The sequence below is a fragment of the Phoca vitulina genome, unplaced genomic scaffold (assembly GCF_004348235.1).
Source record: "Phoca vitulina isolate PV1807 unplaced genomic scaffold, GSC_HSeal_1.0 scaffold33, whole genome shotgun sequence".
Classification (NCBI taxonomy): Eukaryota; Metazoa; Chordata; class Mammalia; order Carnivora; family Phocidae; genus Phoca; species Phoca vitulina.
In genome coordinates, this window is record NW_022589736.1 from 16,927,625 (window position 1) to 16,941,192 (window position 13,568).

Sequence of the window (13,568 nt, forward strand, 5' to 3'; positions counted from 1 at the left end):
AGGCCTGTATTGCTGTAAACTTCCCTCTTAAAACTGCTTTTGCTGCATCCCCAAGGTTTTGGACGATTGTGTTTGTTTTCATTTGTTTCCATGTAATTTTTGATTTGGATCCTGGAGTTTTAAAAGTCAGTTGACTCAGGACTAGGTGAGCCTGGAGGGTGAATGATAGCCTGGTCCTTTCCCTTAAAAAGACAACAGCCTGAGGAGAGGCAACATAGAAGCACAGTTTGCACAATGGGAGGGAGATCTGCATGTTGGGGGTATTTCTCTGGCAACAAAGGAGCTGGCGGGTGCCATTTTGTTCCCTCAACCCAGCATAAAAACAGAGCCACCTGTGGGAGTTAGTGCTACAAAGACACTTACTAACTAACCTGCTAGCAGTGTGCCTCACCCATAAGTTCTGAGGAATCACCCACTCCGAGCCTGCTGGCCTTGGTCCTGGGCTCAGCACTAATTTTGCTACACTCTGTGCACCCCACCCAGACACCAGCTGCACAGATACCGTATGCCCTATCCCTTACGCTCCATGCCCCACCACTATGCATAGATCATGTGTGCTGAACCCAGACCTGGCTACCACCACTACCATGCTCTACACCTCAGGCTACCACAGCACTTCAGGGGATCTGACCTAGGACCAGTTCCAATTTTGCTAACACAACCGCCCCGCCCCCATGCCCTTCTGCAGTCATGCCCCCTCAGAGGTGGCCAGCCTGGGACCCACTAACATCATAGAGATCAAGCACAGCCTACAACAGGCAGAGAGTCAGTGCAGTCATTTGGACTGAAAGGAAAAGTGACTCAGACACAACTGAAGGATGCAAGCAAAACACATAGGAAACTCCTGAAGAAAGACCCCATTGAAGGAGTCACCCTTTTAAGCCGAGGGGCTTGCTCAGTGATCTTCTGTAACTGAGTTTCAGCTTCCCTAGAAGTGTTAATCCAGATATAGCAGGTGATGTTAGCCACAGCACAAAATCCTCCTTGCTCAGCTAAAAAATAATCAGGAGCTATCCTGTTACCAAATACAACTTTTGGCCAGAAAGTCTAAGGCTCCTTATTGGGCAGCTATTGCTCTAGCCGCAGATTCTTCAGTAATTTCAAGAATTAAGAAGTTCCTGATGATAGCCTCATTTACATTTATCTTTAACCAGGGAAATAGGACCTGCCAGAAGGAGTGAATCCTGAATCATGAAAGCCTGCTAGTAGATCTTTTCTAACTTGACTATACAAAGTCAGGGGAGTTAACTAATGAGATATCTTTGCTTGTGGAAAGTTAGAAGCAGGGTTAGATTTTCTCAATGGCTGAAATATTGTTCTTAATATTGTTCCAATGGCCTGGGAAGTACAAATGAGGGCATTATCTTTCCGGGGCAATGCTAGAGTAATGGAAAAGAAGAAGAAATATTTTTATATTCAGTTAAAGTAGAAAATCTTTATCAGTCATCTTGGGTAGAAGCAGTCTACCCCAATGTCAGCTACCTCTCTTCTGCATCAGTTTGATTTGGAGGTCCCGAGTGTCCATCCAGGACCCAGTGTGAGGTGACGACTTGTTCAACAATGAGATATTCATCCAAGGCTCAGCGCCTTCTAATTTTGCAGCCTTGTCAGTGGTCAGGATCACTTGGTAAGGTACTTTCCAATGAGGTTCGAGGGCTGTTTTCCTCTGATGACATTTCCAGAACACCTAATCACCAGGCTTCACACTGTGACCAACAGGATCCTTTAAATTGGAATCCAGGAAGGCTTCTTTAACCTGTTGATGATAGGCTTTAGCGTAAGACATTAAGGATTGACCAGAGCTGGTCGTATTAGCATGAGATAATGAGGGATAATGAGAGATCAACAGAAAGTTGTGTACCAATAGACACTGGTCTATCAGTGACTATCCTGTGTGGAAAGAGTTTGTTTCCCAAAGGGGATACTGAGAACAGTCAGCAAGACTAAAAGCAATACCTTAGGCCAGGGAAGTCTGGTAGCTTTGGCAAGTTTACTACTTTTAAGTCTGACGATCCCATTAGTCCTCCTGACCTTGCCTGAGGATTGAGGATGGTAGGGACAATGGTAATTCCAAGAAGGTTGCAAGGTTTTTAAGGCTCATATGATAGGGGCTCTGTAAACTGGGTGCCTCCATCACTGTAGTTTGAGGAAGGTATAGCAAGTGGGAAACATTCTCTAACAGTTTCTTATCATCAGCCTTGAATCAGAAAAAGCTTCAACCCATCCAGAAAACACACCTACAGTAACAAGAACAGATGGATAACTCATACTAAGTGGCAGTTGAATGAAGTACAGGTGCAGGTGTTCAAGGGGTCCAGACAGAGGCCTGAAGCCTCTGGGAACAAAGCCAGTTTTTCTATGATTACAGAACTAACAGGTCAGACATTGTTGGTAGAATATTTAAAAAAATTTATAGGAGTCTCTGTCAGTGTCTATTCATAATTGGAGTCAGTTTAAATGCACTATGGTAGGTGAAGGAATGCAGAAACTGAAAAATGGGGCTTGTCAGGGCGCCAGGAAGAACGAAGTGGTTGTCTTTGGTTTCCCATAGCCCTGACTGCGAAAGCCATCGTTTACTCATCTTAATTTCTGACTCAGGAGCACACCATTGCCATACTAAAAGGATGGCAAAAGTCTGGCAATGAGGAGCCGTTTCTTGCAGGAGGAGAATGGACTTTACACATGCTGCAATCTTAGAAATATGATATAAAGAAGGCTTAGTATTACCTATTGAAAGTGTTTCCCTTATAATTTACATATCAACTAAACCTAGTTACTTTAACAAGCCCTTTGGAATATTCCAGGTTAAAAAAGATTTCACTTAGAATTTGATTTTGGGAAAGGTTGTGAAAAAATATTAAAGTTTTTAAAGCACTTGCCTAAATTGGATCACAGATAATCATGAAACTTAATAATTTAAAGATAAACTTTCACAGTCTGTTACCAAAAGCAGACCAGAAGTCCAAGAATACTGTCCTTTTAACAGAAAGAAAACCAAATTCTACAACTGCGGCAGCTTACTTTTGATATTAAAATTCATTTTAAAATAAATTCATTTTAATTTTAGCCAGCTTGACTACACATTAGAGATTCCTTTTCCACAAACTTGCAACTTTCTGTTTTACATTCTGATTTTGTCTGATGTTTTTCCTCTTTAAATAATCACACTCGCTTTAGGACCAAATTGCTTTCTTTTCCCTCAACAACAAAGTGTATTTCCATTTCTCATAACTTCTCTTACTGAAAACAAATCCTACTTCCCTGGTGTACAAAGATGTTTTCCTTATTATTTTTAGTATATTTAATTACATCTATTATTTTGAATTCTTAATGCTCAGAAACCTTAATTTCTAGTGAAAACTAAGAAGTAAACGAGTCTAAACTGCTTTACCAGCATTCTTTAAATTTGCAAATTTATGAATATATTTCATAATTTCTAGAAACATATGCCTTTTTCAGTTTTCTAATATCTCACTAACACATCCAGTTATCTTCTGGTTTCTCTGTAGTAAGAAGCCAAAGTAGATAAACTTATGTACAGTAATTAATGTTGCATTATTTTATCTTACTGGGAAATGATCTAGATTTTCAATGAATTTAAATTTTTTTTTTTTAAGATGTTACTTTTAAGTAACCTCTACACCCAGCATGAGGCTTGAACCTAAAACCCTGAGATCAAGAGTCGCATGTTCTGACTGAGCCAGGCCAGGCGCCCCATAGATTTTCAATGAATTTAACTTAACTCATCATTTAGCAAACCTTCAAGGTTTCAAGTTACTAAGATTTGGGAACCCATTTAAAAAGCTTAATTAAAAATTTTTATTCCATCTACTTGTTCTTAACATTTATGTCTAGATTACCTATGAAAACTTCATTAAAAACTAGACAAAATCAACTACCATTCTAAGTAATTTTTGCTGACAAATTGCAACAGATATAACATGAATTTAACAGGTGAATTCAGGTAGAATAAAAGATGATTATCTGCATTATATTCAATATTGATAATTCTAAACATGTCTGTTTTAATTAAGTTTTAATTTTACTGAAGATTATCCCAGATCTTATGAACTTGAAAAACATTTGGGTTCTGTCCATTATATTTGAGAATTTAATTACATAGGTGCTTAATTTTTTTAGTCAATTAAATAGAGCTTACAAATTAATTTTAACAATACCAGCTGGAGGTAGAAACCACCACACACCTGTAACACATATGCATAGACACACATGAACATGCAGAACCAGAGATCTTATGGCTTCTGTTTTAAAATTATTGCCATTGTTATAAAAGTTGGATCTAAATTTATTTTTCTGGTAGATGGAATACGTTAAAGTTACCTGTCTAGATAGGTTAAGCTTTTCCACTTATATTTGGAGAACACAATTAAGATTTATATGTCATCTCTTTGGCATATATATTTTATAAATATATGTATGTATACATATTTAAAATGTATATGAATTACCCCCCTGAAGTTTGTCTATCAAAGAGATGGGCTAGATGAGAGTTCTTGGGAAGACTTTGGAAAAAATTTACATGTAACAGACAGGGGGAATAATGCACTCTCCTCTTGGAAGGACTTCGATTCCCTTAAGGTCAGAATTTTTACAATACTTAAAAGCCTTTTGAGATACATAGGGGAGGTTTTTGGAATTGGCACAAAGGATTGGCGGACTTTGAATCATTTCAGGAACCACACTTCTGGTTTTATAAAGACTAGATTTATAGAACAAGGACAGTTTTTTTTTTTTTAATTTAATTTTATTATGTTATGTTAGTCACCATACATCATTAGTTTTTGTTGTAGTGTTCCATGATTCATTGTTTTTGTATAACACCCAGTGCTCCATGCAGTACGTGCCCTCCTCAATACCCATCCCCCACCCCCTCCCCTCTAAAACCCTCAGTTTGTTTCTCAGAGTCCATAGTCTCTCATGGTTCATCTCTCCCTCCGATTTCCCCCCCTTCATTTTTCCCTTCCTTCTCCTAATGTCCTCCATGCTATTCCTTATGTTCCACAAATAAGTGAAACCATATGATAATTGACTTTCTCTGCTTGACTTATTTCACTTAGCATAATCTCCTCCAGTCTCATCCATGGTGATGAAAAGTTGGGTATTCATCCTTTCTGATGGCTGAGTAATATTCCATTATATATATGGACCCCATGTTCTTTATCCATTCATCCGTTAAAGGGCATCTCAGCTCTTTCCACAGTTTGGCTATCGCGGACATTGCTGCTATGAACGTTGGGGTGCATACGGCCCTTCTTTTCACTACATCTGTGTCTTTGGGGTAAATACACAGTAGTGCAATTGCTGGGTCATAGGGTAGCTCTATTTTGAATTTTCTGAGGAACCTCCACACTGTTTTCCAAAGTGGCTGTACCAACTTGCATTCCCACCAACAGTGTAAGAGGGTTCCCCTTTCTCCACAACCTCTCCAACATTTGTTGTTTCTTGCCTTGTCCATTTTTGCCCTTCTAACTAGTGTAAGGTGGTATCTCAATGTGGTTTTGATTTGAATTTCCCTGATGGCTCAATGATGAACATATTTTCATGTGTTTGTTAGCCATTTGTATGTCTTCTTTGGAGAAGTGTCTGTTCATGTCTTCTGCCCATTTTTTGACTTATTTGTTTTTTGGGTGTTGAGTTTGAGAATTTCTTTATATATCTTGGAACCAACATTTTTTTTTTAAGATTTTATTTATTTGGCAGAGAGAGAGAGAGAGTGGCAGACAGAGGGAGAAGCAGGCTTCCCGCTGAGCAAGGAGGCCGATGTGGGACTTGATCCCAGGACCCTGGCATCATGACCTGAGCCGAAGGCAGACACTTATCCAACTGAGCCACCCAGGCATCCCGGATACCAGCCCTTTATCTGTAGCATCATTTGCAAAAATCTTCTCCCATTCTGTGGGTTGCCTCTTTATTTGTTGACTATTTCCTTTGCTGTGCAGAAGCTTTTTATCTTAATGAAATCCCAAAAGTTCATTTTTGCTTTTGTTTCACTAGCCTTTGGAGATGTATCTTGAAAGAAGTTGCTGTGGCCGATGTCAAATAGGTTACTGCCTATGTTCTCCTCTAGGATTTTGATGGATTCCTGTCTCACACTGAGGTCTTTCATCCATTTTGAGTTTATCTTTGTGTATGGTGTTAGAGTATGGTTGAGTTTCATTCTTCTGTATATAGCTGACCAGTTTTCCCAGCACCATTTATTGAAGAGACTGTCTTTTTTCCATTGCATATTTTTTCCTGCTTTGTCAAAAATTATTTGACCATAGAGTTGAGGGTCCATATCTGGGCTCTCTATTCTGATCCATTGGTCTATATGTCTGTTTTTGTGCCAGTACCATGCTGTCTTGGTGATCACAGCTTTGTAATATAGCTTGAAATCAGGCAACATGATGCCCCCAGCTTTGTTTTTTAACATTTGCTTGGTAATTTGGGGACTTTTCTGATTCCATACAAATTTTAGGATTGTTCGTTCCAGCACTTTGAAAAATGTCATTAGAATTTTGATTGGGATGGCATTGAAGGTATAAATTGCTCTGGGTAGCATAGACATTTTAACAATATTTATTCTTCTGATCCATGAGCATGGAATGTTTTTCCATCTTTTTGTGTCTTCTTCAATTTCTTTCATGAGCATTCTGTAGTTCCTAGAGTATAGATCCTTTACCTCTTTGGTTAGGTTCATTCCGAGGTATCTTACGGTTTTTGGTGCTATTGTAAATGGAATCATTTCTCTAATTTCTCTTTCTACAGTTGCATTGTTAGTGTATAAGAAAGCAACTGATTTCTGTGCATTGATTTTTTATCCTGCCACATTACTGAGTTGCTGTATGAGTTCTAGTAATTTGGGGGTGGAGTTTTTTGGGTTTTCCACATAAAGTATCGTGTCATCTGCGAGAAGAGAGAGTTTGACTTCTTCTTTGTCAATTTGAATACCTTTTATTTCTTTTTGTTGTCTGATTGCTGTTGCTAGGACTTCTAGTACTATGTTGAACAATAGTGGCGAGAGTGGGCATCCTTGACGTGTTCCTGATCTTACGGGAAAGGCTCTCATCTTTTCCCCATTGAGGATAATATTCGCTGTGGGTTTTTCATAGATGGATTTTATGAACTTAAGGAATGTTCCCTCTATCCCTATACTCTGAAGAGTTTTAATCAGGAAAGGATGTTGTATTTTGTCAGATGCTTTTTCTGCATCAATTGAGAGGACCATATGGTTCTTCTCCCTCCTCTTATTAATGTGTTCTATCACATAGATTGATTTGTGAATGTTGAACCACCCTTACATCCCGGGGATAAATCCCACTTGGTCGTGGTGGATGATCCTTTTAATGTATTGTTGGATCCTATTAGCTAGGATTTTTTTGAGGATTTTGGAATCCATATTCATCAGGGATATCAGTCTGAAATTCTCCTTTTTGATGGGGTCTTTGCTAGTTTGGGTATTAAGGTAATGCTGGACTCATAGAATGAGTCTGGAAGCTTTCCTTCTGTTTCTGTTTTTTGAAACAGTTTCAGGAGAATAGGTATTATTTCTTCTTTGAATGTTTGGTAGAATTCCCCAGGGAATCCATCAGGCCCTGGACTCTTGTTTTTTGGGAGGTTTTTGATCAATTCTTCAATCTCGTTACTGGTTATTGGCCTATTCACATTGTCAGTTTCTTCCTGTTTCACTCTTGGCAGTTTATAGGTTTCTAGGAAGGCATCCATTTCATCCAGGTTGCTCAGCTTATTGGCATATAGTTGTTGATAAAAATTTCTAATAGTTGTTTCTATTTCCTTGGTGTTAGCTGTGATCTCTCCCCTTTCATTCATAATTTTATTACTTTGGGTCCTTTCTCTTTTCTTTTGGATAAGTCTGGCCAGTGGTTTATTGATCTTATTAAATCTTTCAAAGAACCAGCTTCTAGTTTCGTTGATCTGATCTACTGTGTTTCTCGTTTTTAATTCTAATTAAAATCTGCTCTAATCTTAATTATTTCTCTTCTAATGTGTGCCTTAGGCATCGTTTGTTGCCTTTTCTCTAGTTCTTTAAGGTGTAGAATTAGATGGTGAATTCAGGATTTTTCTATTTTTTTGAGTGAGGCTTGGATGGCTATGTATTTCCCCCTTAGGACCACCTTTGCAGTATCCCATAGGTTTTGGACTGATGTGTTTTCGTTCTCATTGGTTTCCATGAATTGTTTAAGTTCTTCCTTGATTTCCTGGTTGACCCAAACATTCTTGAGCAGAGTGGTCTTTAGCTTCCAAGTGTTTGAATTTCTTCCAAATTTTTTCTTGTGATTGAGTTCCAGTTGTAAAGCATTATGGTCTGAGAATAAGCAGGGAATAATCTCAACCTGTTGGTATCTGTTGAGACCTGATTTGTGACCCAGTATGTGGTCTATTCTGGAGAAAGGTCCATGTGCGCTCGAGAAGAATGAGTATTCTGTTGTTTTAGGGTGAATGTTCTGTATATATCTATGAGGTCCATCTGGTCCAGTGTGTCATTCAAAGCTCTTGTTTCTTTGTTTATTTTCTGCTTAGATGACCTGTCTATTGCTGAGAGTGGAGTATTGAGGTCTCCTACAATTAATGTATTATCATCAATATGACTCTTTAGATGGCTGCTCCCATGTTGGGGGTGTAGATATTTACAATTGTTAAATCTTCTTGTTGGATAGACCCTTTAAGAATGATATAGTGTCCTTCTGTGTCTCTAACTACAGTCTTTAGTTTAAAATCTAATTTGTCTGATATAAGAATTGCTACCCTTGCTTTCTTTGAGGTCCGTTGGCATGGAAGATGGATCTCCATCCCTTCATTTTCAGTCTGGATGTATCTTTAGGTTCAAAATGAGTCTCTTGTAGATAGCATATGGATGGGTCCTGTCTTTTTATCCAATCTGCAACCCTGTGCTGTTCTATGGGAGCATTTAGGCCGTTCACGTTGAGAGTGATTATTGAAAGATATGAATTAATTGTCATCATGGTGCCTGTGAAGACCTTGTTTTTATTGATTGTCCCTGTAAATTTCTTTTCTATATCACTCTTGGGGTCTTTCTCCTTTTATAGAACCCCCCCTTAATATTTCTTGCAGGGCCAGCTTAGTGGGCACATATTCTTCCAGTTTCTGCCGGTCTTGGAAGCTCTGCATCTCTCCATCCATCCTAAATGACAGCCTTGCCAGATAATGTATTCTTGGCTGCATGTTCTTCTCGTTTAGTACCCTGAATATGTCTTGCCAGCCCTTTCTGGCTTGCCAGGTCTCTGTGGGTAGGTCTGGCGTTATTCTGATGTTCCTCCCTCTGTACGTAAGGAATCTCTTCCCCCTAACTGCCCTTAAGGTGGTTTCCATGGTTCTAAGATTTGCGAGTTTTACTATTACATGCCGGGGCATTGGCCTGTTTTCCTTGATCTTGGGAGGGGTCCTCTCTGTGCCTCTAGCACACGAATGTTTGTTTCATTCCCCAGATTAGGGAAGGTCTCAGCTACGATTTGCTCAAATATATCTTCTAGTCCTCTCTCTCTCCACCCCGTCAGGGATCCCAATAATTCTGACATTGGAACGTTTCATGGTGTCACTTATTTTTTTCATGGATTCTGAGTTTTTCCCTGTCCTCCTCTTTTACCTTTTTACCTATTAATTGGTCGTCGGGATCACTAATTCGTTCTTCTGCCTCACCCTAGTTGTTAGATTATCTTGGTTAGATTGGATCTCACTGATAGCATTTTTAAGTTTTGCCAATTCAGCTTTCATTTCTGCCCTTAGAGACTCTAAGTTGCCATTAATCGATTTCTCCATTCTAGCTATTGTCTTCACAGTTGTGAGCCTGAATTCCATCTCCGACATCTTGGTTATATCTGAATCCATTTGTAAATCTGTGGCATTAGTCATAGTCTCTGCATCTTTCCTATTTTGGGGGCTCCTCCTCCTAGTCATTCTGTTGAGGGGTGGTTGAGGGAATGTAGAGAGTCCAAATTATTGACCACAATCCAAGCAAGGTGCACCTGTTTTCTGGGGACCTTAGGGTTGCTGGCCTCTTGTTTTCCCAGCCTGTCTTCTGGGGGAGGGGCCTGCCACGGTGTTACTCAGGCAACCCTGTTTGGGCAGATTTGCCCTGTCCCCTGTGGTGGGGGATGGGCTCAGTGAAAACTGTTTTTTGGGGGCTTTTGTTCTCTGGTGGCTTTCCCTGGTGGCTTTCTGCGTCTCTTCTGCGAGTCAGAGCAGAAGAGACCGTTTCCAGCCCTCTGCCTCAGAGCAGAGAGATCGCAGTCTGTTCTTCAGTGAGCTCTCCAGGCCACACTATCTCCATTTCTGTCTGTGCTGCTATAAACTGCAGAGTCCTGGGTTGTGCGCCCCTCCACAGCGCCCCCAGTCCTCGCCACCAGGTCAGGGCACATCTCTGCCCTTTGTGCTTCTAAAACCACCCCCAGTTTGCACATGTGGTCCCCCGCTCCTGGTTTCCATCAGGGGCTTGCCCTAAAGTCCTTTCCCTGCCGCTAGCAGTCTGCGAGTCTGTGCCCCGTCCCCAGCGCGGGAGGCTGTCGCTCACCGGCCAGGCTCCCTCCCGCTACCGTTTATCCTCCGGTATCTGCCCACAGAATCACAGAACCGCCTGCGATATTCTGTTTGTAGAGCTCCAGATCTATCTTCTTACATCTCAGGCTGATTTTGTGGGTGTTCAGAGTCGTCTGGTAGATATCCAGCTCAATTCCAGGGACTGGTTGGAATAGGGTCTCCTACTCATCCACCATCTTTTCCGCCCTCCAAGGACAGTTTTTAATTCCTCAAAGAATTGGGTTGCCATCTAAATGATATTAAAGACTAACCTCTATCCACCTATGTTAGAATGACTTTTTTTCCCTCTGGATACCTTTATTTTAAAAAGTAATTTCATAATAGTCACTTCAGAGTGGAAAAGCAGTTCAGACAGAGAATTACTAGGATGAGTACTCAAATGATAGAGGGGAACATCAGGAGTTATAGCAGTCTTACAATCTTTAGTTCTAGGTATCTTTTCCTGTTTTTCCTTAGCTTTTTTTTTGTAATGAATTTCAGTGAAACTACTTTGGAAATTTGAAAACTTCAGGATACTTCTTCATGCCAGTTAAAATAGGTATCCCATTCCACTTAACTAGAACCCTTGCTTTCAAGTGCATTTCTTAAGTGATCTTACTAACTGGAACATTCCTCACAATGATCATTGTATTTCTAAGCTGTAATTCCCCTGAGGGCTGGCAGCAGTTTAGTAGGACCCTAGCTGCAAATGGAGTTAACCCACATTTCTGTCTGGCCTTATTTTGTCCACCCCCATCTCCATCTAATGGTTACCAAGCCAAGCTCCTCAGGAGATGAAACAAGCTTAGTAAGATTTTGCTGTTTTTGCTAGGTATCTGCAATTTTTGGGACTCTAGTTCTGAGATGTAAAATACACAGGTGTGCTGGAAAGTGGTATGCTTGACTCTTGAGAATTTAAGGATTCCATTAGCTAAGCCTTTGGGTTTCTCAGAACTGATACCTAGAAGAAGGGCTGTGCCTCAGGGTTGGAGATTGTGTGTGATTCACAGTGTATCTCATTGCACAGAAGTTTTCTTGAGGTTGGTGGGTGACATAGTGTCAATCTAACCCTTGCTGTGGCCAAATTTTCTATCATGGGAGTCTTCTTAAGGTGGTGAGCACCCTAACAGCCTTTAAATGCTTGACCTGTGCCCACCAATTTTTGCAGCTTTTTGGTCTCCAAGATCCCTGTTAGCAATAGCTTTTATCTACACTAAAGAAGGCAAACAAACTTGCACCTTAATGTATCTGGAGTAATCAAGAGATGTTACTGTGTCTGGGACACAAGGAGGCCCTTTGTGCACCACCAATTTTCATGGAACCTTACTGACATTTTCCACCTAGGGAATTGTGGTCTGAAAGGCTAGGGGCTTAGCTCTAGCAGCCCCTTCTGCCAGCTCAGTGGGGCTCTGTGCAAAATTGCCAGCTCGTTTGGGCTCCAGGCATAACCATCAGCCCTCTCAAGCTGACCTGCCCTGTAAAGGAAATACAACTAGTTTGGGAGCTCAAATGTAAAAAACAAAACACAACAAAACAAAAAACTGGAGCTCACAACTGAGAGAAGCTTACCCACAGCCCTCAGAAATGGCAAGAAAGTGAACTCAAAAGCTTCTTGGGTTCCATGCCTGTGTTTCTTGTCTCCAAATGCTATTGGAGTTCACTTAGGATCCCATTGCTGCTATTAAATCTGTTAAAAAAAAAATCAAGTAAAATTTAAAGATCTAACTGGCTTTAAGAAAGGACTCATGAATCAAGCAGCATCCCATCTAGTAAATGGGGAGGGGGGGTGGGCTTTGAGGAGTTGTACAAAATGGAAGGTTTTTATAGGAAAGAGGGTGGGCCAAGAAAGTAATTAGCAAAATAAAAGGAAGGATTGTTTCAGGCAAGATCACCTTCTCTTACAAGGAAGTTCAAGGGATCTTATTTTGCATACCATTTCATCTTCCTTTGGGGATGAAGACAGCCCATGTGGCAAGTCACCTCATTGATGCTGACCAGAAAATTCCAGTTTATTGACTGGGGGCTTTAACCTAAGTCATCACATTTTGGGCCTGTGATTTTCTTTTTAAGAGCTCTAATAGTTTTTTTTTTTGGTAGAGTCTTGAGGGTTTTCTATTTATAGTATATCATCTGCAAATAGTTTTACTTCTTCCTTACCAATTTGATGCCTTTTATTTCTTTTTCTTGTCTGATTGCTGTGGCTAGAACTTCCAGTACTATGTTGAATAAAAGTGGAGAGAGTGGACATCCTTTACTTGTTGCTCATCTTAGAGTAAAACCTTTTAGCTTTTCACCATTGAGTATGATGTAAGCTATGGGTTTGTTATAATGGCCTTTATTGTGTTTCTTCTATTCCTACTTTGTTGAGAGTTTCTATCATGAATGGATGTTGAATTTTGTCAAATGCTTTTTCTGCATCTATTGAGATGATCATATGATTTTTATCCTTCATTTTCTTAATGTGGTTTATCTTGTTGATTGATTTGCAAATACTAAATCATTGGAATAAATTTCATTTGGTTGTGGTGAATGATCCTCTTAATGTGTTTTTGAATTTGGTTTGCTAATATTTTGTTGAGGACTTTTGCATCTATGTTCATCAGAGGTATTTGTCTGTAATTTTCTTTTTTGTAATATCTTTGTCTGGTTTTGGTATCAGGGTAATGCTGGCCTCATAGACTGATTAGAAGCATTTCTTCCTCTTGTATTTATTTGGAATAGTTTGAGAAGTATAGGTTACTTACATGTCTGTAACTGTTTGGTAGAATTCACCACTGAAGTCATCTGGTCCTGTACTTTTGTTTGTGGGGAGATTTTTTTTTCTTAACTGATTCAACTTGGTTACTAGTAATCAGTCTGTTTAGATTTTCTATTTCTTCCTGATTCAGTCTTAGAAGTTTACATATTTGTACATTTCAGGAATTTTTCCACATCTCCTAGGTTGTCCAGTTTGTTGGAAAGTAAAATTGTTCATAATAGTCTCTTATAATCTTTTGCATTTCTTTGGTGGCAGT